Source organism: Hyla sarda, chromosome 5 (genome assembly GCF_029499605.1).
Source record: "Hyla sarda isolate aHylSar1 chromosome 5, aHylSar1.hap1, whole genome shotgun sequence".
NCBI lineage: Eukaryota > Metazoa > Chordata > Amphibia > Anura > Hylidae > Hyla > Hyla sarda.
This window is the reverse complement of record NC_079193.1, coordinates 50392130-50417783: the sequence shown is the minus strand read 5'-3', so window position 1 is coordinate 50417783 and position 25654 is coordinate 50392130.

The following is a 25654-nucleotide window of genomic DNA, read 5'->3' as shown; positions in this document are numbered from 1 at the left end:
TTTTACCATATTAGCAAATGAGAACTAATCACACACTTCTCTTTATGACAGGCGGGCGCATGGAATTTTGCAGAACAGGAAATTTGTAACCTTATGGGTAAAGGAGAAAGACCACACAGACGTAATCTCTCTAGAAGCTTATAGACATCATAGAAAGTTTCCTCTACAGATCCAGGTGAATGGAATTGTAATTAAATGGCAACATTTCCCTAATTCTGTGAATTTGTGTCTATAGTATGTAATATTAGACAATTTGGGCTTCATATGAAGTTTTTGTCATCAAAAGCTGAAGTTAACTTATAATTTAATAGGCTAAATAGGAAAATAATATACAATAAATATACAAATAATAAATGAAATAATATCCAAAAAATAAGCAGCACTTCATTTCTTCAGTAAAAATAAATAAATGTTTTTCCTCAACCCTGACCAGAGTCCCTGTCCCAGATGCTGAAAAGAACCTACGGCATGATGCTACCACCATGCTTCACTGTTGGGATGGTATTGGGCAGGTATTGGGCAGGTGATGGGCAGTGCCTGGTTTCCTCCAGACATGATGCGGCCCCCACCATACTTCACTGTAGGGATGGTATTGGGCAGGTGATGGGCAGTGCCTAGTTTCCTTCAGACATGATGCTGCCCCCACCATGCTTCACTGTAAGGATGGTATTGGGCAGGTTATGAGCAGTGCCTAGTTTCCTTCAGACATGATGCTGCCCCCACCATACTTCACTGTAGGAATGGTATTGGGCAGGTGATGGGCAGTGCCTGGTTTCCTCCAGACATGATGCTTAGAATTGAGGGTAAATGTTTAATCTTGATTTTTTCAGACCATAGAATCTTGTTTCTCCCAGTCTAAGGGTCCTTTAGGTGCTTTTTTGCAAACCCCATTTGGGCTTTCATGTGTCTTTTACTGAGGAAAAGCTTCCTTCTGAATTGGGGGAATGCTGCACTGATGGTTGACCTTCTGGAAGTTTCTCTTATCTGCAAGCAGGATCTTGGGCGTTCAGCCATATCTATTAGTGGGCTCAGTTTTAGGTCAATAATGTGCCATGAAATTTGGCACATTTTTTGATGCATTTTAAGTGTACCTGTCAGATCCTACAAGAAAAAAATATATTATGTTATTCAGTATCTAATTCTGACCATTTACATCTAGTTTTACGCCTCTATCAACTATATTTATTATACAAATACCTTTTTTTCATTTGATCCCAGTGTTAGAAATCCTCTTAGGGGAAGGGGAGTGTCCCTCCCTTGTGGTGGTGGGGCGTGATTGGTGTGTCTGCGCATGCAGCCATGAGTAATCTATTGTCCATGACTCATGGACAAGTCTGATGCTGTTGCAAGACAATGATTTTGTAGTAAAAGAATAATGCCCACTATTATGACTTTCAAATGCACACAATTGAAAGTCAATATTATTGGTGTGACATCACAGCACTTTAAGAAAAAAATATAATGATATCCCCATGCAGGTAAAATGAACACATGATGTAACTGTACAGAAATAATGCAAAAATGAATGCCCCCTTCCATTGTCCACAACTGCACTTATTTATTTGCTATTGGACACACAGAACAATTCCTATGCCCGCTACCCTGACAATCATGCCTATGTATTTACAAATTATTCCTATTTACCAAACATTAAAACAAATAATTTAAAATAAAACCTTATGTTACTTTTAGGGATTTTTAAAGTAACCTTGAGTCTGTTAAGCATTTTCACTAAAATGAATTAATACGCTATCTAGATTTCAAGTGTGTATATTGGTTTGTAAGTGCATGTATATTTCTTAGACAAACTTAAAATTAATTTTTGAGCTGCTAAACAATTTTTTTTTACCTTGAGTCAGTAACAACAGTTTAATTAAGATAGGATGTTCTTTTTCCTGATGCTGACGTAAAAGATATACGTGAAGATGTATTTACTGCTCCTCAGAACAGAACTGATGATCACCTCCCTGCCTCTAAAAATAAACCTTCAATTACACCTAAAAGACTCCGAGCTGAGCCGTGTTTGATCTAATAAATTAAATGGAGAAAATTAGAAAATCTTGTAAAACTGAAATCAAATGCATAATTAAGAATGTTTCTTTTACATTTCTTAATATTTACATGTTATTTGTATTTTCTCTTTGATACCTGAATTTAATGTTTCAGTTGTTTTGGGAGGAAATTGTCAATACGAAGAACAAATAAATGAGAAAAGTACATATTCATTTAAAGCCAAAGTCACCCACAAAAACTCTTCTATCAAAATCCCTTGCCATATGTACATGTAGCTATTAAAGGGGTATTCCAGGACAAAACTTTTTTTATATATCAACTGGCTCCGGAAAGTTAAACAGATTTGTAAATTACTTCTATAAAAAAATCTTAATCCTTCCAATAGTTATTAGCTTCTGAAGTTGAGTTGTTGTTTTCTGTCTAACTGCTCTCTGATGACTCACATCCTGGGAGCTGTGCAGTTCCTATGGGGATATTCTCCCATCATGCGCAGCTCCCGGGATGTGACATCATCATTGAGTAGTTAGACAGAAAACTTCAGAAGCTAATAACTATTGGAAGGATTAAGATTTTTTATTAGAAGTAATTTACAAATCTGTTTAACTTTCCGGAGCGAGTTGATATATATATATAAAAAAGGTTTTGCCTGGAATACTCAATACTCATTATTTGTATTCTATTCAACAATTCAAGCTGGTGTGCTTCCAAGCCATCTTCCATAACTACTTCACACTTTATGGGTAGAGCATCACTGACCATTTCGTGACCAGGCATTGTGAGACAGACACAGGAATGGCTATATTTGCTAAATTTCTGCAAGATGCCTTCCCTTCATGTCTATAAGACTCAAAGAAGTTCACATCTCATCCAAGGAAAGCTGGGCAAGATGTGAGATATCCAGGAATGGTTTGAAATCTCTGGCAAAGCTTATCTGCTACTTTTGGTAAAGTCAGTTTGTGGACCAGTTCAGATTTTCAGTTTGGTTCAAGTCAGCAAAAGTTGCTGAACACTGCTCATTACTGGACTTACAAGAGAAAGTTTAAGTCAGTGTGCAAGAGAGGCTAGAAGGAAACTGAAGATCTGCTTGGCGTTTGAATACTGTGGTTCACATCTTCCAAGGCATACCTTTAGTTTTATGTGAACATTTAGTCAAGTGACTGGTAGCAAGTCAACTGTATAGTTAGGGAATACTCTGTTACTGAGTGCTTTGACTTTGTTGTCATCATTGCCTACATAGGACATCTCATCAATAATGTCAAATAGGCATTTTGGTAACAAACCTATCATATATAAACCCTAGTGAAAAGCAATTGGCTCTATGTTTAACTTTGACTACGATTGTCTTCTGCTGCAGTGTTTCCTAAGCGTGGTCCTCAAGTCAACCCAGCCCAACCCAACTGGTCATGTTTTCAGCATTTACTTGTTTTCATAGGTGATATAATTATGAAAATTACATCAGGCATCACCACTGTTATATCGCATATGAAGGATAGGGATGAGCAAATAGAATCTGACAAATCCGAATTTGTTACGAATTTCAGGAAAAATTTAATTCGTAACAAATGTGAATATCGCCATGATTCGATTGCGCAAATCACTTCATTAAACTCCATTTAGTGCGGTCCAGGCTCCAGGGGCTTGGCATCTAAAATGGCGGATCCACATGTGAGGACACAGGACAGGGAATCCTGGGAAGGCAGGAACAAGGGTCTGGGGTTTACCCTGAATCACATGCATCATGCAGCCTATCAGCAGCCAGCCAACCCTGTAATGTCACTGCCCTATATTGTCAGCAGCACTCTTGCGGCCAATCACATCAGCATTCTATTGCACAGAGAGGGGACAGAGAGCAGTATGTTGCACAGAAAAGCTATTTTACAGCAGTGATTCACCTCAAGCCCAAATCCAGACTAGAAGCACTGATAGGGAAGGGATAGAGATTGAGAGAGAAAGTGCAATTGTGTGTTTATTACAGCAGCGATTCACCTCAAGCCCAAATCCAGTCTAGAAGCACTGACAAGGAAGGGAGTGAGACTGAGAGAGAAAATACAGTTTTGGGTGTATTAAAGCAGTGATTCACCTCAAGCCCAAATCCAGCCTAGAAGCACTGACAGGGAAGGGAGGGAGATTGAGAGAAAAAGTGCAATTTTGGGTGTAGTACTCAGCGACTGTGCTGCAGCACTGGTGTGTACTACAACTGAAAAGCTAATAGTAGCCAGCCAGTTAGGGTGAGCAGAGCACTAAAAGCCTATTGTCCTCTACTAAGTGTAACCTGTGCGTACATCTACGTATCAGTGTACTGGAGTGCATTGCACTCCCCTCATAAGTGCATACCACATATGTACATCTAAGTGGTGTACCATTTTGTTCCTGTTAAAGTCTTAAGGACCTAGATACTGTGAAAGGCCTCCCAAAAGTACACACCTGCTGATGTTGTAGACAAATACTGTTTTAAGCGTAGTGGAGCGTATTGTACTCCCCTCATATATGCACTAAGTATGTCAGGCAGAGAAGTGCCAGGATATGCACAGAGGAGTGGCAGAGGCCTAAATTCATCAGGCAGAGGTAGCAGGAGACTAGGGGTGAGTGGAAGCAGGAGTCGAGAATGCGAGAGGCCTGAGCTCCCGGTATCAGCTAGCAGTCTTGTCTCAACCAGCAACCCATCTGCAGTCATCGATTGGTTAACACAGTCATCCACTTCATCACAAGTGACATCTGACACCCCCCAGTCAACAGTCGGTGGTTCCTCAGACACAACCCTCAGTTGGCATGGCCTGGGAGCAGTCCCTATTGCCTCTGTCCTATGCTCTCCCACAGAAGTGTCTTATGCTGTGGGTTCAGCTCCACTATTTAGTGAGGATGATCAACTAGAGGACAGTCAGCAGCTACTGCCCAGCCAAGAAGTGGAGGAGACATCCGCAGCTTCCTCCACTAGGCAAGTAGTGATGAGGAGAGTGAAGTGGGAGGTGGTGTTGCCAGCTTTCAGGCTCCTGAAGCAGACACTGTTGAGGAACCTTAGGAGGACATCAGTGACGTGCAGACACATCTCGATGCTGATGAAGCTGATTTCACTTGGGAGCCAGGTGCAGAAGGGGCTTCCTCATCATCAGGAGAAGAGAGTTGCAGGTTGCCCATGAGGCAGCAGCTGAGCCAGCAAGGTGGTAGCATGGTTGGCAGTCAGCATTGTGGCAGAAGTGGAAAGTCTGGAGCCAAACGTGCCCAGGTGGTCCACCTGCTTTGCGGCAGCCTACCTTCCCGGGAGGTAGTGGAACAGGGGTTCCTGGAGTCGGCCGCAGTAGCAGTCAATTAGCGTGGACTGTTGGTGGGAAAATTAGCTACTCGGCAGTGTGGCAGTTTTTCATCAAGTATCCGGAGAAGGTTAACATGGTCACATGCAAAATGTGTCGGCAGAAGGTGTATCACACAGTGGCACGCCGCTGCATCACCTGAGCCAGCCAAGGCTCCACCACCTCAGCCGAAGGGAGCTGTGTGTCATACCCATCTTCTGTCGCTCCAGATCCTCCTGCTCCTCCTATTTCAAGTCAGTCATTTCATCGGTGAAGACATGTCCAAGAGACAACAGAATGTGTCCACTCATCCAACTGTGCAGAAACTGAATGTGCTCCTGTCCAAGTTGCTGGTGCTGCAGTCCCTCCGTTTTCAAGTGGTGGACTCTGCATTATTGTTCCCTTCCACCTTTTAGAGGTCTTTGCATCACATCAATACTTGGTGGTGTAGGTGGCACATGGTGTTTTTTTATTTAAAAAAAATTGGGGTACATATATTTTATCCTAAGAATATTATTAAAAGTTAAGTTTTACGTAATGCATATCCTCAATACTTACTTTTCACACTAACACTTTTACAAAAAAGACCGTTTTCTTCTGCCTACCTGCCTCAGCTACTATTCTGATCCTGCCACCCTCCTGATGCCACACATCTGATGCCAAGTTTTCCTTTTTTCACCCACCTTCTTCACCGGGTACTGATATTGCCACCCACCGCCCCACTATGTCACCGGGTCACTTCCAGGACTCCTGATGCTGCTGATGTCAGCTCCAGGCTGTCTCATTCTGCCACCATATGTTCTCCTCATGCTGCTGCCATCTTCAGGCTGTCTCATACTGCCACCATATGTTCTCCTCATGCTGCTGCCAGCTCCTGGCTGTCTCATACTGCCACCATATGTTCTTCTCATGCTGATGCCAGCTCCAGGCTGTCTCATTCTGCCACCATATGTTCTCAACATGCTGCTGCCAGCTCCAGGCTGTCTCATACTGCCACTATATGTTCTCCTCATGCTGATGCCACCTCCAGGCTGTCTCATACTGCCACCATATGTTCTCCTCATTCTGTTGTCGGCTACAGGCTGTCTCATACTGCCACCATATGTTCTCCTCATGCTGCTGCAACCTCCAGGCTGTCTCAGTCTGCAACTATATGGTCTCCTCATGCTTCTGCCACCTCCAGGCTGTGTCATTCAACCACTATATGGTCTCCTTATGCTGCCGCAACTCCAGGCTGTGTCATTCAGGCTCTATATGGTCTCCTCATGCTGCCGCCAACTTAAGGCTGTGTCATTCAGCCACTATATGGTCTCCTCATGCTGCCGCCAACTCCAGGCTGTGTCATTCAGCCACTATATGGTCTCCTCATGCTGCTGCCAACTCCAGGCTGTGTCATTCAGTCACTATATGGTCACCTCATGCTGCCACCAACTCCAGGCTGTGTCATTCAGCCACTATATGGTCTCCTAATGCTCCCGCCAACTCCAGGCTTTGTCATTCAGCCACTATATTGTCTCCTAATGCTGCCACAAACCCTACGCTGTGTCATTAAGCCACTATATGGACTGCTCTTGCTGCCATCAACTGCAGGTTGTGCCATTCAGCCACTATATGGTCTCCTCATGGTGCCGCCAACTCCAGGCTGTGTCATTCAGCCACTATAAGGTCTCCTCATACTGATGCCTCCTCACCGCTCTGTCATTGTGCCACTCTGCAACAGTGATTCTAACAGCGACGCCTCTAATCTGCATGTCATACTGAATAACAGTATTATTTCACTACCCCAGCAAGCACCCTGTGCATGTTACAGTGAGGCTCTCTGTAGGCCAGAAATTGCAGTTTTTAATACAGATTCACCGCAAATAAATTAGGGCCGAACCAAATTTTTTCAGAAAATTTGTCGAATCAAATTTTTCAAAAATTCACTCATCTGTGGTGAAAGACTAATGAGATCCTGTTGGGTTGACTTGAAGACCGCACTTGGGAAACATTGTTCTACTGTATCTTTGATATATATAATTGACTCATTATCTTTCTCTTATTTTATTTTTTAATTCTGTTCTGTCCTTAAACTCGATCTGTTAACTAAATATTTTGAGCCTTTGGCTAATAAGAGCTTTAAAAGAATAAAGCAAGGTCCCACTCCTGGAGACCCAAAAAGAATTGTCTAAAACTTCAGGACTATTGAACACATTTTAATGAACATCGGTCAAAGCATACCTTACTAATTGGGAATAAGGAACCCTTCATAACATGTTTGTCAAAAGCACACCTTAACCTGGCAATGTTAGTTTTTACTGGGACCTTTCTATTCACATATCACAGTCATTTAGTATGCAATTTGCATAAAGCCTCTCTTGGAGAAGCAAACAAGCTGTTATTCCAGACTGCTATTAAATAGTGACGAGTGAAGCAAAATGTGGCTGTCAGGGTGGCATAGTGTAATGAACAAGAAAGGCAGACTAGCCACCCAGTCTAGCCATTCCATCTACACTTGCAGGTGACCACTGCCATCAGGTAAAATAACACTTGAGAAACATGTTAAAAGGGATTCCTTATTGTGTTCATTAGTCTTGGAGTGAAGAACAATTTTTGTGGGCCTCAAGGTAAACCTCCTGTAGTTCTCTGAAACACAACAGCCTACTAATCATTACCCTGAGGGGTGCAAGATGTCCTCACCTCATGAACACAATCGACTCCTAACTGAGTTCACTATCTTCTGTCAGCTCTCCTAATGTCCAAATGGCACATTTGTCCCAGAATACATAGTAATCAACACAGTTCAAGTCAAAGTTCTTTGTAGGTCAATCAAGGCTGGTTGGGTGAGTGGAAACCTCTGGGGACTATCCAAATTATTGTACTTAATCTTTAACTGTGTACTGAAAATTTTTTATTTATACTTGCTTGTTTACTCTCTTAAGAACCTGGTGGACATGTTTCCAGTAGTGATGTCGCGTACATAAAATTTTCAGTTTGCGAACTTCTGAAAAAGTTCACGGATTGGTGAACCGGGCAAACCGCCATTGACTTCAATGGGCAGGCGAATTTTAAAACCCACAGGGACTCTTTCTGGCCACAATAGTGATTTAAAAGTTGTTTCAAAGACTAACACCTGGACTGTGGAGTGCCGGAGTGGGATCCATGGCAAAACTCCCATGGAAAATTACATAGTTGATGCAGAGCCTGGTTTTAATCCATAAAGGGCATGAATCGCCTAACATTCCTAAATGGTTTGGAATAACGTGCTTTAGCCCCCTTTAGGCAGCACATAGAGCCCCCCTTTAGGCATCACATAGTTAGATCCCCCCTTTAGACAGCACATAGATTCCCCCATATTAGGCAGCACATAGTTAGAGCCTCCCTTTAGGCAGCACATAGTTAGATCCCCCCTTTAGGCAGCACATAGATTCCCCCATGTTAGGCAGAACATAGTTAGAGCCTCCCTTTAGGCAGCACATATTTAGATCCCCCCTTTAGGCGGCACATAGATTCCCCCATATTAGCCAGCACATAGTTAGAGCAGCATAAAAAGTTCAGCACCAGAGGCCAGAAAAATTAGGCATGTACACATGGCTGAAAAATAAGAACAAGCGCATATCCAAGAGTCCAGAAGACTCTATAATGCAGGACGGAGAAACAGACAAAGAAATTATTTTCTAAATAAAATTTTTCATCAAATAAAGAAACAGAGTTCATCCTTCTCTGTATTTTATTTTAGAAAATTTAAGTTTAAAAATCATACGCAACAAGCGTTCCTTGGTGTAATGGTTAGTACTCTGGAAAATTCAAGTTTAAATTATCAGAAAGTCCAGAAGACTCTATGATGCAGGACGGTGAAAATCACAGAGAAATCCTTTTCAAAATAAAATTTTTCATCAAATCAAGATGAAGGCAGGGGCCAGAAAAATTGCAGCAGCAGAAAAAGTGCAGCACCAGAGGCCAGAAAAACTAGGCATGTACACATGACTGAAATATAAGAACAATTCTTCCCTCTTTGTATTTTACTTTTGAAAATTTAAGTTAAAAAATCACACGCAACATGCGTTCCTTTGTGTAATGATTAGTACTCTTGAAAATTCAAGTTTAAAATATCATAAAGTCCAGAAGACTCTATAATGCAGGACGGTTAAAAACACAAAGAAATCCTTTTCAAAAGTGCGCCATGGCCATGTAGGAACGCCTGAAATGGTCACACACCTTCCTGGACTGCTTCAGGACATCCTGTAAGACTGGGTACTTGAGCACAAAGCGTTGTACAATCAGATTACACACATGTGCCATGCACGGCACATGTGTTAACTTGCTAAACCTCAATGCCGCCAACAAATTTGTTCCGTTGTCACAAACCACCTTGCCGATCTCCAGTTGGTGCGGAGTCAGCCACTGGTCCACCTGTGCGTTCAGGGCCGACAGGAGCGCTGGTGCGTTGTAACTCTTCGCTTTGAGGCAAGTCAACCCCAAGATGGCGTGACTTCCATATCTGGGATGTGGAATAGCACCTGGGGAGCTGGGGGGGTGCCGGTGATGTGGAGCAAGACGCAACAGTGGAAGAGGACTCGGCCGAGGAGTTTATGGAAGAGGATGGAGTAGGAGGAGTAGAGCAGGTGGCAGCAGGTCTGCCTGCAAGTTGTGGCGGTGTCACCAATTCCTCTGCAGTGCCAGGCATTCCATGCTTGGCAGCCATCACCAGGTATACCCAATGCGCAGTGTAGGTGATATACCTGCCCTGACCATGCTTTGCAGACCTGGTATCAGTGGTCAGATGGACCCTTGCCCCTACACTGTGTGCCAGACATGCCATAATTTCCTTTTGCACAATGGAGTAAAGGTTGGGGATTGCCTTTTGTGCAAAAAAATTTCGTCCGGGTACCTTCCACTGCGGTGTCCCAATGGCTACAAATTTTTAAAGGCCTCAGACTCCACCAGCTTGTATGGTAAAAGCTGGTGGGCTAGCAGTTCCGACAAGCCAGCTGTCAGACGCCGGGCTAGCGGATGACTTTGAGACATTGTCTTCTCAAACATCTCCTTGAAAGACACCTGACTGTGGGCAGATGAGCAGGAACTGCTCAAGGCGAGGTACGGAGAGGTGGATGGTTGAGAGAGGGCAAGGAGGGCAGCAGTGGTTGACCTGGCTGAAGATGCTGGACCAGGAGGAGGATGGCGGCTTTGACTTTGTGTGCTGCTTGTACTGACGTGTTGATCCCATAGGCGTTTGTGATGTGACATCATGTGCCTTCGCAAAGCAGTTGTGCCTAGGTGGGTGTTGGACTTCCCACGACTCAGTTTCTTCTGGCACAGGTTGCAAATGGCCTCGCTGTTGTAAGAGGCAGACACACAAAAAAATGCCACACTGCTGAGCACTTCGATGACGGCATCCTGGTGGTGGCAACAGCATGCGTTGATTGGCGTCCCGTCTGGCTGACCCCGGGTGCCGATGCATGCTGTCTGACTGTGCCAATAGCTCCATGCGACGACCTCCCCCTGCTTCCAACTCGTCTCCTCCTCCTCTCTGTCTCCCCATCTGAACTTTCCCCCTCTTCTTCTCTTCTAGCGGGCACCCACGTGGCATCCACTGACACATCATCATCATCAACACCTTCACCGCTATCTGACACCTCAAGAAAGGAAGCAGCAGTGGGTACAACATCATCATCACACCATATGCCCTTGTGTGTAATGCTGCCTGACTGAGACATATCCCTGTTAACTACATCCTGTGGCAATAATGGTTGTGCATCATTCATGTCTTCAAACTGATGTGTAAATAACTCCTCTGACGGATCAAGTAAAGCTGCTGTGGTGCTAGTGTTGGTGGTGGTGGCAGGCGGGCAAGTGGTAGCATGAGAGGTGCCCAAAGCTAAGCTAGAGGAGGAGAAGGATGGTGCGTCAAGGTTCTGAGCGGAAGCTTTAGTAGTAGATTGAGTGTCTTGTGATAGCCAGTCAACTAAGTCCTCAGAACTTTGGGGGTTCAGGGTACGTTGTCTCTGAACACTGGCCATTCTAGGGCCAAAGGGAATCCCAGCACCACGACGGCCCCTGTGGGGTAGCCTTCCTCTGCCTGTCATTTTTGTTTGGTAAAATTTGCACAAGTGTCACACTAAATGTGATTTGTACTAGGGTGACACAATTTGCCCTGCAGGCAAAAAAACTGGTAACTTTGACGTGAACTGACAGTGATGACTGGTTTTATTTAACAGCCAAAAAAGGTATTTTTTTAAATTTGCACAACTGTCACACCTAATGTGATTTGCACTAGGGTGACACAATTTGCCCTGCAAGCAAAAAAACTGGCAACTGTGACGTGAACTGAAAGTGACGACTGGTTTTATTTAACAGCCAAAAAAGTTTTATTTTTTTTAAATTTGCACAACTGTCACACCTAATGTGATTTGCACTAGGGTGACACAATTTGCCCTGCAGGCCAAAAAAAATGGCAACTGTGACATGAACTGACAGTGACGACTGGTTTTATTTGACAGCCAAAAAAGTTTTTTTTTAATTTGCACAACTGTCACAACAAATGTGATATGCACTAGTGTGACAATGAGCAAAAAAGCTTGCCAGCGGAGTTCCCTTTTAAGCAGTGGTCCCCAACCAGGGTGCCTCCAGCTGTTGCAAAACACACGGACTGACATAGTTCAGCCCTTTGAATACTCTAGTAGTTAGTTGCTTTAAAGAAAAAAAGCTTGCCAGCGGAGTTCCCCTTTTAAGCAGTGGTCCCCAACCAGGGTGCCTCCAGCTGTTGCAAAACACATGGACTGACATCTTTCAGCCCTTTGAATACTGTAGTAGTTAGTTGCTTGAAGGAACTTAAGTTTTATACTGGAGTACCTCTTTTAACCAGCAGTTCCCTCCCAAACAGGGTGCCTCCAGCTGTTGCAAGACACACGGACTGATATCTTTCAGCCCTTTGAATACTGTAGTAGTTAGTTGCTTGAAGGAACTTAAGTTTGATTCTGAAGTACCCCTTTTAACCAGCGGTTCCCTCCCAACCAGGGTGCCTCCAGCTGTTGAAAGACACACGGACTGATATCTTTCAGCCCTAAAAAGGGCTTTTTTGGGTGCTGTCCTTAAAGCAGATGTTACACTAGTGCTTTAGAAATAAACTGGACCCTGAATACACCACCTAGCAGCAACCTAGCTATCGCTTTCCCTATACAGCAGGAGCAGCTTCTCTGACCCTCCACTTCCTAAGCCTGCAGCATGCTGAATGAGGGTAAAATGGCGTCCGTGCAAGAGGTAGGAGGGTCTGGAAGGGAGGGACTGCTGCTGATTGGCTGTAATGTGTCTGCTGACTCTGACTCACATGGTCAAAGTTTACTGCAATGTTAAAGTATAGGAGGCGGACCGAACTTCACATATGTTCGCCCGGCGATGCGAACACGAGCATGCTAAGTTCGCCGGGAACTGTTCGCCGGCAAACAATTCGCGACATCTCTAGTTTCCAGCTGTGTACTTTCTCTGTAGGCCTCCAGACAGCCAGTTTCTCACCAAAATCTTCGCAGCCTGTCCACCACTTTCTGCGGCCACTCTGTCCTAGGACCCATGTCTCAATAGCCCCATTATCCTTGCAATGGATCACAACAGTCTTTCATAATTTTTAATTATATTTTAACCTGAAATGGAGACAAAGAAAAATCAAGGGGGCAGCCTCCGGTCTTTTAGTGCATTCTTAGTATCAACCGTGTTATGAAACAATATAACTTACACTTAGTGAATGGTCTACGGACTGACCACTCACCAACTTCACAATGCGTATCACACCACACCACATACACCAATAAAGTTTCCCCCCCCCACATATATACACTTCACCCCCCATTAGAGTAGGGAAATGGCCCACAGGGCATTTTCAGGGGAGGAGGCATATGCCTTACTTGCCTCTGACTATGAAAGCGTCTCAGAGGACGAGGAAGACCCCACTTTCCTTATTTCCTCATCCTCCTCATCATCTTCTGAGGCCGCAAACTTCCGCTGTTCCTGACCCTGTGCCCCATGCTAGTATGAGTCCCCCTGGTGCTCATACTAATCAAGCACTCCAGCCAAGTTTACTGGTACCCCATACCGGTGAACTTTTCTGGACTCAGCTAGCAGACCACAAGGCCGTGATTCCTGAATTTGTTGGTGAAAAACCCAGAGTCAGGCAATACTGAAGTGGGGACAACCTTTACCAGACCCTGCTCTACAGTATGGCCATGGCACGTCCCCGGTTCAAGGCCATTCGGAAATGTTTGCATTATGCGGCAATGCGGCATGTTACCCCCCCCCCCCCCGAACTGATCCCGCGTATGACTGCCTGATCCCGCGTATGACCTATAAAATCAGGCCGGTCATCAATCACTTCGGGCCCCAATTTTGGAAGGCCTATGTCCCTGGGCGGGAGGTCGCTATTGATGAGTCTCTCATCCGCTTTAAGGGGAGACTCAGCTTCCGGTAATGCATCTTAACCAAGCGAGCATGGTATGGCGTGAAGATGTATAAACTTTGCAAGAGTATCTCAAGGTACACTTGCTAGTTTATGGTGTAAGAAGGACGAGATTCCTGTATTGAACCCCCAGAATGTCCCCCCACTCTGGGTGTTAGTGGAAAAATCATTCGGGGCCTTTTCCACCGATTGCTAGATAAAGGTTACCACCTTTGAGTGGATAACTTTTATACTAGTATCCCTCTCTTTACATCCCTCGTCACCAGATCCGCAGTCGCTTCCACCCCATCCCCTACATGCTTCTATCCCCCCAAGTGAGTCCTTTTCCTATGAAAACCTGTTGCTGGTTAGGTATAAGGACAAGAGAGATGTCCTTTTGCTCACCACAATTCATGGGAACGGCAGCACCCCTTTCCCTGTGCGAGGTACAACGGTACCGGCCCTCAAGCCTGATTGTATTCAGGACTACAATCAGTATATGGGGGGGAGTTGATTTTTCTGATCAAGTCCTCAAGCCATATGATGCCATGCGCAAAACATCTACATGGTACAGGTTGCCATGTATAACTCTTTTGTACTGTTCCAGGATGCTGGCAACACAGGGACATTCCTGCAGTTTCAAGAGGTAGTTCTAAAGGCCCTCATCTTTGGTGGCCGCCAAGGAGCGGGTCAAAGCACCTCTGGAACTGTGGACCCCCAGATCGTCCCCAGCCAACACTCTCCAGGTGAGGTCCCCCACACTGGAAAGAAGGGACGATCCCAGAAAAAATGCTGAGTGTGTCATAGGAGGGGGATTCGGAAGGACACCACCACTCAGTGTGACACGTGCCCCGATCACCCGGGCCTCTACATTAAAGACCGCTTCAGGGAGTATCACACTTCCATGGAGCACTACATTTTTATCCTTTTCCCTAATTTTAATTCCCCAGAATTCGACTCCAATGTACCAGTCCAGAGTACATTGTCTTCCAAATTTTAAAAGCAAACCTCATGAGCTCTGTCGTATTTCCAGGCGACAATTCGGAGTCACATGTTAGTTGTTCCCAAAAAGATGAAGCAGAGGATAGGTTGACAATTGCTATTTTCAAAGCTACCCTTCATCCATTCCTGGAAAATAAATTTAGGAAACACCCGTGCGTTCAAAATGTCCTCTTTACCCCTATACTCATTCCTCGGGGGGGGGGGGGGGGGGGTACTTTCTGTAATGGGGTGACATGTGGGTGTTTCATTATTGTATTTTCCTCTGAATGTATGTAACTGTCAGCTACTGATATGCCATAGCCTCAAATGCAAACAGACCTCTATGACTTCTGAGCCTTGTTGTGCGCCCACCCAGCACATTACCCCTTATGTGGATGTGTTTCCATAGTCAGGAGAAAAAGCCCTCCAAAATTTTTAACCCAATTTCTCCAATTACCCCTTGTGAAAATGTTAAAAAAAATTGATTTTACGGCCCACTGTTCAAAAAACCTGTGAGGTGTAAGTACTCACTATACCCCTTGTTACCTTCCTTGAGGGGTGTAGTTTCAAAATTATGGTCACTTGCCGGGGTTTTTTATTTTAGATTTTATGTCAGAACCTCCACCATTGCAGTGCAAAGCACCACTTTAGGCCTCAAATCTCATTGGTGCTGTCTCACTCCTAAGCACTGTTTTGCACCCACATTGTGCTTTACTGCCATATATGGGGTATATACTTATTCTCGAGAAATTGAGCTACACACTTCGTGCAGCTTTTTTTCTTTTACTACTTGTGAAACTAAAAAAATTTGGGTTAATACCAGCAATTTAGTATTAAAAATCAAATGTTTCCCTTTTAAGGGCCACAGTTCAAAAAAAATTGTAGGGTGTAAGTACTCACTGTAACCCTTGTTACGTTCCAGGAGGGGTCTAGTTTTCAAAATGGTGTCACATGTTGGGGGTTTCTGCTGTTCTGGCACCATGGGAGGTTTGAAAATGCACATGGCCCCCGACTTCAATTTCAGCAAAATTCTCTCTCCAAAAGTCCAAGGGCGTTCCTTCTGTTCTGAGACCTATAGTGTGCCAGCAGAGCCCTTAACATCCACATATGGGGCATTTTCTTAATCAGGAGAAATTGGGCTTCAAATTTTGGGGTCCATGTTGTCCTATTACACCATTTGAAAATGAAAAATTTGGAGTAACACCATCATTTTTGTGTTAAAAGTCTAATTTTTTACTTTTACTATGTATACTTTGGATAGGGGATAAGTTGTATTAGGGCCGGAGTACCCCTTTAAAGTCTTGATTAAGAATGTGGTTTATATTCTGGAAAACATATTCCAATATGCTTCATATCTATATAGACACACACAATTGGGAGAACAAGTATTTGATACACTGCCGATTTTGCAGGTTTTCCTACTTACAAAGCACATAGAGGTCTGTAATTTTTATCATAGGTACTCTTCAACTGTGAGAGACAAAAATCCAGAAAATCACATTATATTACTTTAAAAAAAAAAGAATTTATACTGACATAATTATTTAACCGGTTGCCATCTAAGGAGACGGCAAACGTTGTATGACGCGGGCTCATACTCGAGTCCGTGCTGTACCAGCCGTCCCCCAGCTGATTCCTGTAGCTGGGGGCCGGCGTTCATAGCCGACATGCAGCATTTGCCATGGCCGGCTATTAAACCTTTAGATTGCCACTGTCAAAGTTGACAGTGGCATCTAAAGGGACATTTAAATGCTCCCTGGTGGTCCAGTGGGGTGGATGGCCCCCCCACCCCCCACCCCGGCAGCGCAATCGCAGGGGAGCAATCCACTGCTGACGTAGCTGTAGGGCTTACCTCTCGTCCTTTACCGGCTGCTGCGCTGAGAATGATAAAGCCTGACAGGACCAGAGAATGAAGTTTCCACCTCATGCTTCACAGTTTGGATGGTGTTCTTGGAATTGTACTCATCCTTCTTCTTCTTCCAAACACGGCGACTGGAATTTAGAGTCGAAAATGCTATTTTTGTCTCATTAGACCACAGGAACTTCTCCCATTCCTCCTCTGGACCATCCAGATGGTCATTGGCAAACTTCAGACAGGACTGGACTAGTGCTGGCTTGAGCAGGGGGACCTTGCGTGCGCTGCAGGATTTTAGGATTTTAATCCATGATGACATAGTGTGTTACTAATGGTTTTCTTGGAGCCTGTGGTCCCAGCTTTCTTCATGTCATGCCGTGTAGTTCTGGGCTTATTCCTCACCTTCCTCATGATCATTAATGCACCACAAGGTGAGATCTAGCATGGAGCCCCAGACCGAGGGAGAATGACCATCATCTCAAACTTCTTCCATTTTCTTATAAATGCACCAACAGTTGTTGCCTTCTCACCAAGCTGCTTGCCTATTGTCCTGTAGCCCATCCCAGACTTGTGCAGATCTACAATTTTATCCCTGATTTTCTTACACAGCTCTCTGGTCTTGGCCATTGTGGAGAGGTTGGAGTCTGTTTGATTGAGTGTGTGGACAGGTGTCTTTTATACAGGTAACGATTTCAATCAGGTGCAGTTAATACAGATAATGAGTGGAGAACAGGAGGGCTTCATAAAGAAAAAATAACAGGTCTATGAGAGCCAGAATTCTTACTGGTTGGTAGGTGATCAAATACTTATATCATGCAATAAAATGCAAATTAATTAAAAAAAAAATCATACCATGTGATTTTCTGGATTTTCGTTTTAGATTCCGTCTCTCACAGTTGATTGAGTACCTATGATAAAAAAAAATTCAGACCTCTACATGCTTCATAAGTAGGAAAACCTGCAAAATTGTCCGTGTATCAAATACTTCCCACCACTGTGTGTGTGTGTGTGTATATATATATATATATATATATATATATATATATATATATATGTTCCAATATTTCTTCATTTCTTAACAGCTTCATATAATGTGTAAGAAATCAGCTGCTTGCAGATTGCATCGAGCACAGTTGGAATCCTCTCTATATCCAAAGGAAACGAGATGCCATTCACTTTATTCAGAATCTGCTGTCATTGGCTCTCATTGGGCCCACTTCCTTCTCCCATTAAGCCCTAAATTAGCATTTTTTTGAAACGCTAACTTCCCAACGTAGAGACTTATAAATATGTAATATGGATTTCTTTTGAAGCTCTCCTTTGTGTCAATACTCTAACAAATAGTGATCCTTTACTTCAAACACTTTTCTATTTTCTGTGCAACTATGGCCCTGATATATTGACATGATCCTGACTCTTTATCGGGTTATGCGACACAAGTTTCGCACATCCTCTACAACACTTTGTGCGACACATTTTACTAGTAAAAAGCCGACGGTTTTCTAATTACTCAGAGTATTTTTTTATCCAGACTGAAGGGACGTGGTTTGCATAATTAGGGGGCGCTTTCCCGACATTTTCCTGACAACCCGACAGTTGTATTTAAAAACCCACCAGAAAAATAGTGAAATACTAAACTTGAAAACCCAACTGCCTTGAGATGTGGGAAATCTGTTAAACAGGTTTGTTTTGTTTTTTTTTTAAAATCCTGTTAATCTGTCCCCTTAATAGCTTTTATATTACACTAGCTGAGTACTCGGCGTTGCCCGTTGTTTCCTTCCTAATCCTTGTTGTGGAGGAAAATCAACAGAGGAAGCTTTTGACTTCATATCCCGCCCTCAGATATTGTTGTCATATCCCAACCCTGTATCCCATTCTCATGCCCCGACCTCCTATCCCGACCTCCTATCTTGTCCTCCTATCCTGTCCTCCTATCCCGTCCACCTATCCCGTCCTACTATCTCGACCTCCTATATCGACCTCCTATCTTGACCTCCTATGTCGACCTCCTATCCCGACCTATTATCGCGTCCTCCTATCCCGTCCTCCTATCTCGAACGCCTATCTTGACCTCCTATCCCGACCCTCCTATCCTGTCCTCATATCCCATCCTCCTATCTCGATCTCCTATCTCGTCCTCCTATCCTGTCCTCCTATCCCGTCCACCTATCCCGTTCTCCTATCTCAACCTCCTATATCGACCTCCTATCTTGACTAGTGTTGCTCGCGAATATCGCATATTCGCGAATTCGCAAATATTTGCGAATATAGCACTATATATTCGTAATTACGATTTTTTTTTTACAGTACACATCACAGTGATCATCCCTCTCTGCTTCCAGCTTGTGTGGTGTAAAGAAGGCTCTAATACTACTGTGTGAGACTGACGTGCGAATTTTTGCACATGCGAAAATATGCATATGCACATTTTCGCATATGCGAATTTTGAATATGCAAATTTTCGTATATGCGAATTTTCACATATGCGAAAATAAAATGTGAATATTATGAATATGCGAATTTAGCGAATATATGACGAATATTCATCCATATATTCGTGAAATATCGCAAATTCGAATATGACCTATGCCGCTCAACACTAATCTTGACCTCCTATGTCGACCTCCTATCCCGACCTATTATCTCGTCCTCCTATCCCGTCCTCCTATCTCGACCGCCTATCTTGACCTCCTATCCCGAACCTCCTATCCTGTCCTCATATCCCGTCTTCATATCCCGTCCTCCTATCTCGATCTCCTATCTCGACCTCCTATCCCGACCTCCTATCCCGTCCTCCTATCTCGACCTCCTATCTCGACCTCCTATATCGACCGCCTATCTTGACCTCCTATCCAGACCTCCTATCCCGACCCTCCTATCCTGTCCTCATATCCCGTCCTCCTATCTCGACCTCCTATTTCAACCTCCTATCCTGACCTCCTATCCCAACCTCCCATCCCGTCCTCATATCCCAACCTGTAATATGTGTACCAGGTATTGAAATATCTCCAGCCGTACAGACGTTATGTGGGAACATACATTTCCCATTGATTTGCATGGGACTTTAAAGGGGTTCTCCACTGCCCTGCCTTCTGGAGCTCCGCTTGCAGCATCCGGAAGTTTATGACTCGGAACGTTGTGTGCGGGCTTCCGTGTTAGAGGCCACCCCTCGCGACCCCTTCCCATAGACTTTCGCTGAGGGGGCGGGTGTGACGTCACGAGGGGGCAGGCGTGATGTCACGAGGGGGTGGCCTCGAACACAGAAGCCCGCACACAGCGTTCGGAGTAATAAACTTTCCGACGCTGCAAGCGAAGCTCCAGAAGGCAGAGCAGTGGAGAACCCCTTTAAACAAAAACCCCGACCCTCACAAATGGGGGTAGTTAAGGGTTAAATTAACTATCCTATATTTTAGGTGGACATATAAGTAACATGTGACCAAGTATTATCGAAATATTTCCAGCTGTTTGGAAGTTATGCAGTAACCTATACTTCACATAGACTTGTATGGGACTTTTAATAAAAACCTGACCCTTTTTCTTTTATTTATTTTTTAACTTTTTGTTTGTTAACCCATTAACGACCCTGAATGTAAAGTTACATCTTGGTGCAGAGTTACTTTGCTTTATTTATTTGCTTTTATTTTTCCTGTGCAACACTTTTTTTTCCCCGTGCGACAGAATTTAATATCATGCGACAGAATTTTCCCGACATGTGCAAAACATTGATAAATACGTGTGAGAACAAATAGTCAGGGAAAAAAAACACCCTGAAAATTACCCGACACTCTTAGTAAATCAGGGTCTATCTGCGTGCTATACCTGTAGACACAGTATATGAGTGTTTTTTTTTCAACTGAAAATGTATTTTATTTAATCATAACTAATAAGCCTTCCCTCAAGAGCAGGAGTCTCAAACTCCCGGCCCACGGAACGAAAGTTTGTGGCCCGCACCAGGTATATGTAATTTGTACTGCCCGACGCCCAGGACATGCAGTTACGGGTGACGGGCAGGTAACTTCTTCAGGCATTTAGCCCTGCTTTGGGCAGGCAGCGCTAAATGCCGGAAGGCTTCACTTATCCCACCCTCCTCCGCGTCTCCAGTTGGCCGGCCGGCCCGAGTCTGATGAGGGACATCGCGCATGTGACGTCGCTCCGCAGACCCGCACAGGAAGACGTCAGTGACATCACTCGTCAGGCTGCCGCCGGAGAGGAGTAGCGCAGTGCAGGACAGGTAAGTGTGCCTATGTGTGTGTGCATGTGTTTGTCTGTCTGTCTGTGTGTGTGTGTGTCTGTGTGTGTGTGCATGTATGGGTGTCTGTCTGTGTGTGTGTGTCTGTGTGAGTCGGGGGACGACGACGACGACCACCATGCTACCTAGTGTGGCGAACCTGCTACTACCTAATGTGGGGAACCTGCTACTACCTAATGTGGGGAACCTGCTACTACCTAATGTGGGGAACCTGCTTCTAACCTAATGTGGGGAACCTGCTTCTAACCTAATGTGGGGAACCTGCTACTACCTAATGTGGGGAACCTGCTTCTACCTAATGTGGGGAACCTGCTACTACATAATGTGGGTAACCTGCTACTACATAATGTGGGGAACCTGCTTCTAACCTAATGTGGGGAACCTGCTACTACCTAATGTGGGGAGCCTGCTGCCTACCTAATGTGGGGAACCCCCAGAAGTAGCACCCCATCATCCGTCAGCTCATGCTATTACCACACGGGGTAGGGGGAATGGGGGGGTTGCTGGTGAATGATGGGGGTGCTACTGTTGGTGGGTGGTGTTCCTGGTAGATGATAAGGGGCGCATGATGGGCGCATTAAATGTAAGGGGCATATGCGGCCCAGCCTCACCCAGCTGCTACATCCAGTGGCCCCCGGAGAATTTGAGTTTGAGATGCCTACCACTGTCTGCTACTGGTGTCTTCCTGTGCACCCTAGGGACCATTTGGTGATCAATAAAGTGCCAAAGAGTTTTCTGCTGAAGCCTCTAGTGATCACTAAATGGTATCTAAAGGATGTACTAGAAGACACTTGTTCAGGCCTGACAGTAGGAGTTGGCAGCACCAAGTATACCTATGGCTGCCCACAAAAATAGTAGGTTCTTTAATCATTTTGGCATGCATTACTGCTTATCTACATTAAGCAGCATTGAGATGTGCTATACAGGGCATGCCTTCTTCTCTAGCATAGGTTGCCACAGAGAACAGGATCCCTGCTCTTAAATAATAAACAGTGATGTAAATGCAGCACATAGCCATTTAACTCTTTACATTCCTTACATCCTCTTTACTTGATCAGACAGCAGTGGGGCTACCTGGCTACTGGGTCATCCCCCATGTGGGCTTGGTGTGATGGCCGATGGCCAGCGCTATGCCAGTTTAAGTTTAGGGACCCATTCCATTCAGGTGGGCTTGACGTGGCGAGTGGGCTTTCATGTTGTGATTAAAAAGTACAAACCTTTTAGTTTTGAAAATATGCTAAGAAGCAAATAGATCATATTAAAATATGCAGATGTGCGGTCATGTCTGTTTTGCTATATTTGAGTTGCATTTTTTTGGTGTTTTGATTTTGAAAATCGAGTAAAACATAAAAATTAGCAGTGAATTTAATGCATGTTAAAACAGTGGAGGAGAATTGTGGTTTATTTTCCTTTCCCAACAGAAGAAAGTTAATTATCAGAAATGTATATGAAAAATACAGTTAGTCCTACAAAAAACAAGCCTTCCTTTGGCTATATCCATAAAATATAATTTAAACAAAATATGGTTTACAAAAAAATTCCTATCGCTTGGCAAAGAGAGCTCATGTGTTTCTCCTAATAAGCATACAAACACACTTTAAAGGTTCCCCCGTCATTAGAGTATTCCCCCTGTAACAATTCACTACAACTCTGAAATTCATGCAAACTACATACTTCTTAGCCGCTTAATTCCTGATCTGAGTATTATGATGATGAGTAGGCAATCATAAATCTATTCCTGCCTACAGTAGCAAGCAGCCCACTGAACTTGACCTGGAAAAGCTTAAGCCCCTCATTAAATGTACTGGCTCAGATGGTTGGAATAATTGGATGGCAGCCAGAGGGCATCTATTTAGTCTATAATTAGGTCATTTCATTTTCTTCCCTTTTAGCAAGTGTACTTATAAATTAATTTAAAATCCTGCAGTGAAGGGAAAAAAATACAAATAAATATGATGAAGACGACAAATCATCAGGCTGAGGAGCAATTGGAAATGTATTCCATTACCATTAATAGATTGTTCCATGGGCAGTGCACATGCTGCTGTGCGTATCTCCCGCAATGATTCCTATTGATTTTCAGCCGCAAGTTATTTCCCAAGAAAATAACATGCAGATAAATTGTAATTTACCTAGTAAATAAGTCATAATTCTATAGAAAGCAGAAATGGCTTGTAAATTCCACCACCAATAAATATTTGTGATTTATTTTCCAATCTATGATAAATCTTCAATATTTACATCTTTTTTTTTTATTATAAAGGAGGACCTGTTAGCTAACTGTTTTCATGGCGAGTTGTTGTTTTATTAAAGTAGCATATGTTTTATTATTAGCCCCTAATATAGTTTTTATTTTGCAAACAAGAAAAATAATAGCAAACAAATTAAGATTTTTTTTAAAGGATTGTGCTGCACACTTACCTGGTCAGATTCAAGTGCTGCATCCATCTTCCTCTTGGGGTGCCCGGCAGCTTTTCTTGTCGTCTGTACAACAGCCCTGAACATTGGGCGACCATTGGTCAGTAAATGATTTGCTGAGCTTGTCAGCTCGATGTTGCTGCTCACACCTTCCAGAGGAGGGGATCTAAACATCATAGTGTTACTTTTTCTGTGTATTTCATTAATCTGACCCGTGTACTAGACCTCTGCTTGTAACATGACTTATCATTGCTTGTCTTGAATTTTTTTTTTCAAGCTTCCCTCTAGCTTTCTGACTTTTGGCTTGTCTTTGGCAAACTACATGTTTGCTTTTTTGTACCATATCTGCTTGGCATTGCTGACTGTAATGGCTGACTATTCTTGAAACCCTGCACTAAGTGTAGCACAGGGACCGTCACCCAGTTGGGAGCCACTGTTGAGGGCAGATCATCCAAGTAGTTATGGGCCATTGATTGGGCAGGATCAAGGTCATGCAAGAACATGACAGTTGTCAGGGCCGGGAGAGTTATTTGGATATGTTTATGGGGCTGCAGGGAAAATAGTAAATAAGCTGTAACAATGCAGCCCTGATCTTGCCTACTTGCGTACCTGTCCTAAACAACATGTCCACAACCACGAAGAAGGTCCCTTCCTAAATAAGTGATGGACAGTCAAATGGTAAAAATTATAAAATACAATACAGTAGGATGTCAGAGAGCAGCTGGAGGCAACCAAAACTAACAGAAATTAAACTAAACAAACACTCACAAGAGCAAGTTCAGACAGGCTGGGTCAGCAACTAGAATTATATGAAGTACCAATTCACAAAGCAAGAGAAGAGTCACAAAACAGAGCCGGAATCAATAGCCAAAAATACAGAAAAATATATTGCTGGTTACTGGAAGCTAACTTCTTTCACTGGCAATCAAGACAGAAAGAGACAGGCTTAAATGTCTGGCTCACAGGTGACTCAGCCTAATTGCTGCCTTAGTCAGATTGACTAAGGCATAGCCAAGCAACCAGGCTAAGCAACAACTCAGGGTGGATTAACCCTACAAGTACTTACACAACCATGCCTAACCAGCCCAATCTTCTGCACTGCCATTTTCTTGAGTTTTAATTCGCCACTTCAGTACCCTTCTTTCTGGTTTCTGTCCTGCACAGTGGCAGGAGAGCAGACCCAGTAAGTATACCTTTTTGGTATTTTCCCTGCAGCCACAAAATATCCCCCCCCCCCTACCTGGACAACCCTTTTAATGTAAACAAAGAATACATAATGAATATCAGCAAAAAGCATTGTTAACAAACACGTTTTTTTATTCATTTATTTATTTATTTTTGTAAATACATGCTTCCCTATAATCACAATACTGTGATGCAGAATATTTTCTTTAAACTCCATAGGGTGCCATCCTATGACAAATACATAGACAAACATTGATTACCTTTCCCTAGTCAAACATTTGATCAAGCAGTCATTAATGCGAAACAAACCATGGTACTTAGTCAACTCCCTCGGAGCTGGTACCTGCATCCCTCCCTTCCTCCCACACTTATGTTTCTTATGTCGTCCAAATTAAGATGCCTTGATATTGATGCAATTAACACTTGGTCAATGCAACATATTCTTTTTTATTCATTGTATAAACGCCTGTTTATCGCTAACACTGTCCACTAAGTGCTGACAGTGTCCAACTGTGTAGAGATACACCCTACTGACAAGGTGAATGGTAATGTCCACTTGTCAATTTAGTCATATATTTCCTGTGTGAATAAATAGCATTATGCCAAGTTCTAAGAAAATATGCTCTTGCGTTATTTTAAGAGGCATGCAGATATTTATATATTTGTTATGTATATTGTTATGTATATTGTATATGTATATGTTATATATATATTTATGTATTCTGTATTTTTGTATTATATAGAAGTTCACCTGGAAATAGATGCTGGTCCATTTTCTCCAGCTAGGTAGGAATTATTCTCAAGAATTGAGAACTGAAAACTTTTAAAATGTGTGAATATATTGAAGTGTTTATTTACATTAACAAAGTGTGCTATAAAATATTTTATAGACATAAATGACTTTGTCGATCTTGGTAAGAAAATGATGAAGTCATATATATAATATAATATTTTTGTACAGTGGGAAACAGTCCAGTCCACATGAACCTTAGAAATATGTTGGTTTGGTGCCATATCTAAGAAAATGTCTCTCAATTCAAGCCATTTTAATAAAGATTTTTTATTTTATATAGAATGTGAAGTACGTTAAATTTATTTTACATGTTGTCGTTAGGCAAAATGTTAATGCAGGAGTGATCTGATGTTATAAGTAATCTGAAGAATGTGTGAATTCCCAGTGGTCGCTCTTATGGCAAATCACCAAATTAAGAAAATGATTTCCTCATGTGAATTGCCTATTTATAAGTAAAATCAGACTCTTT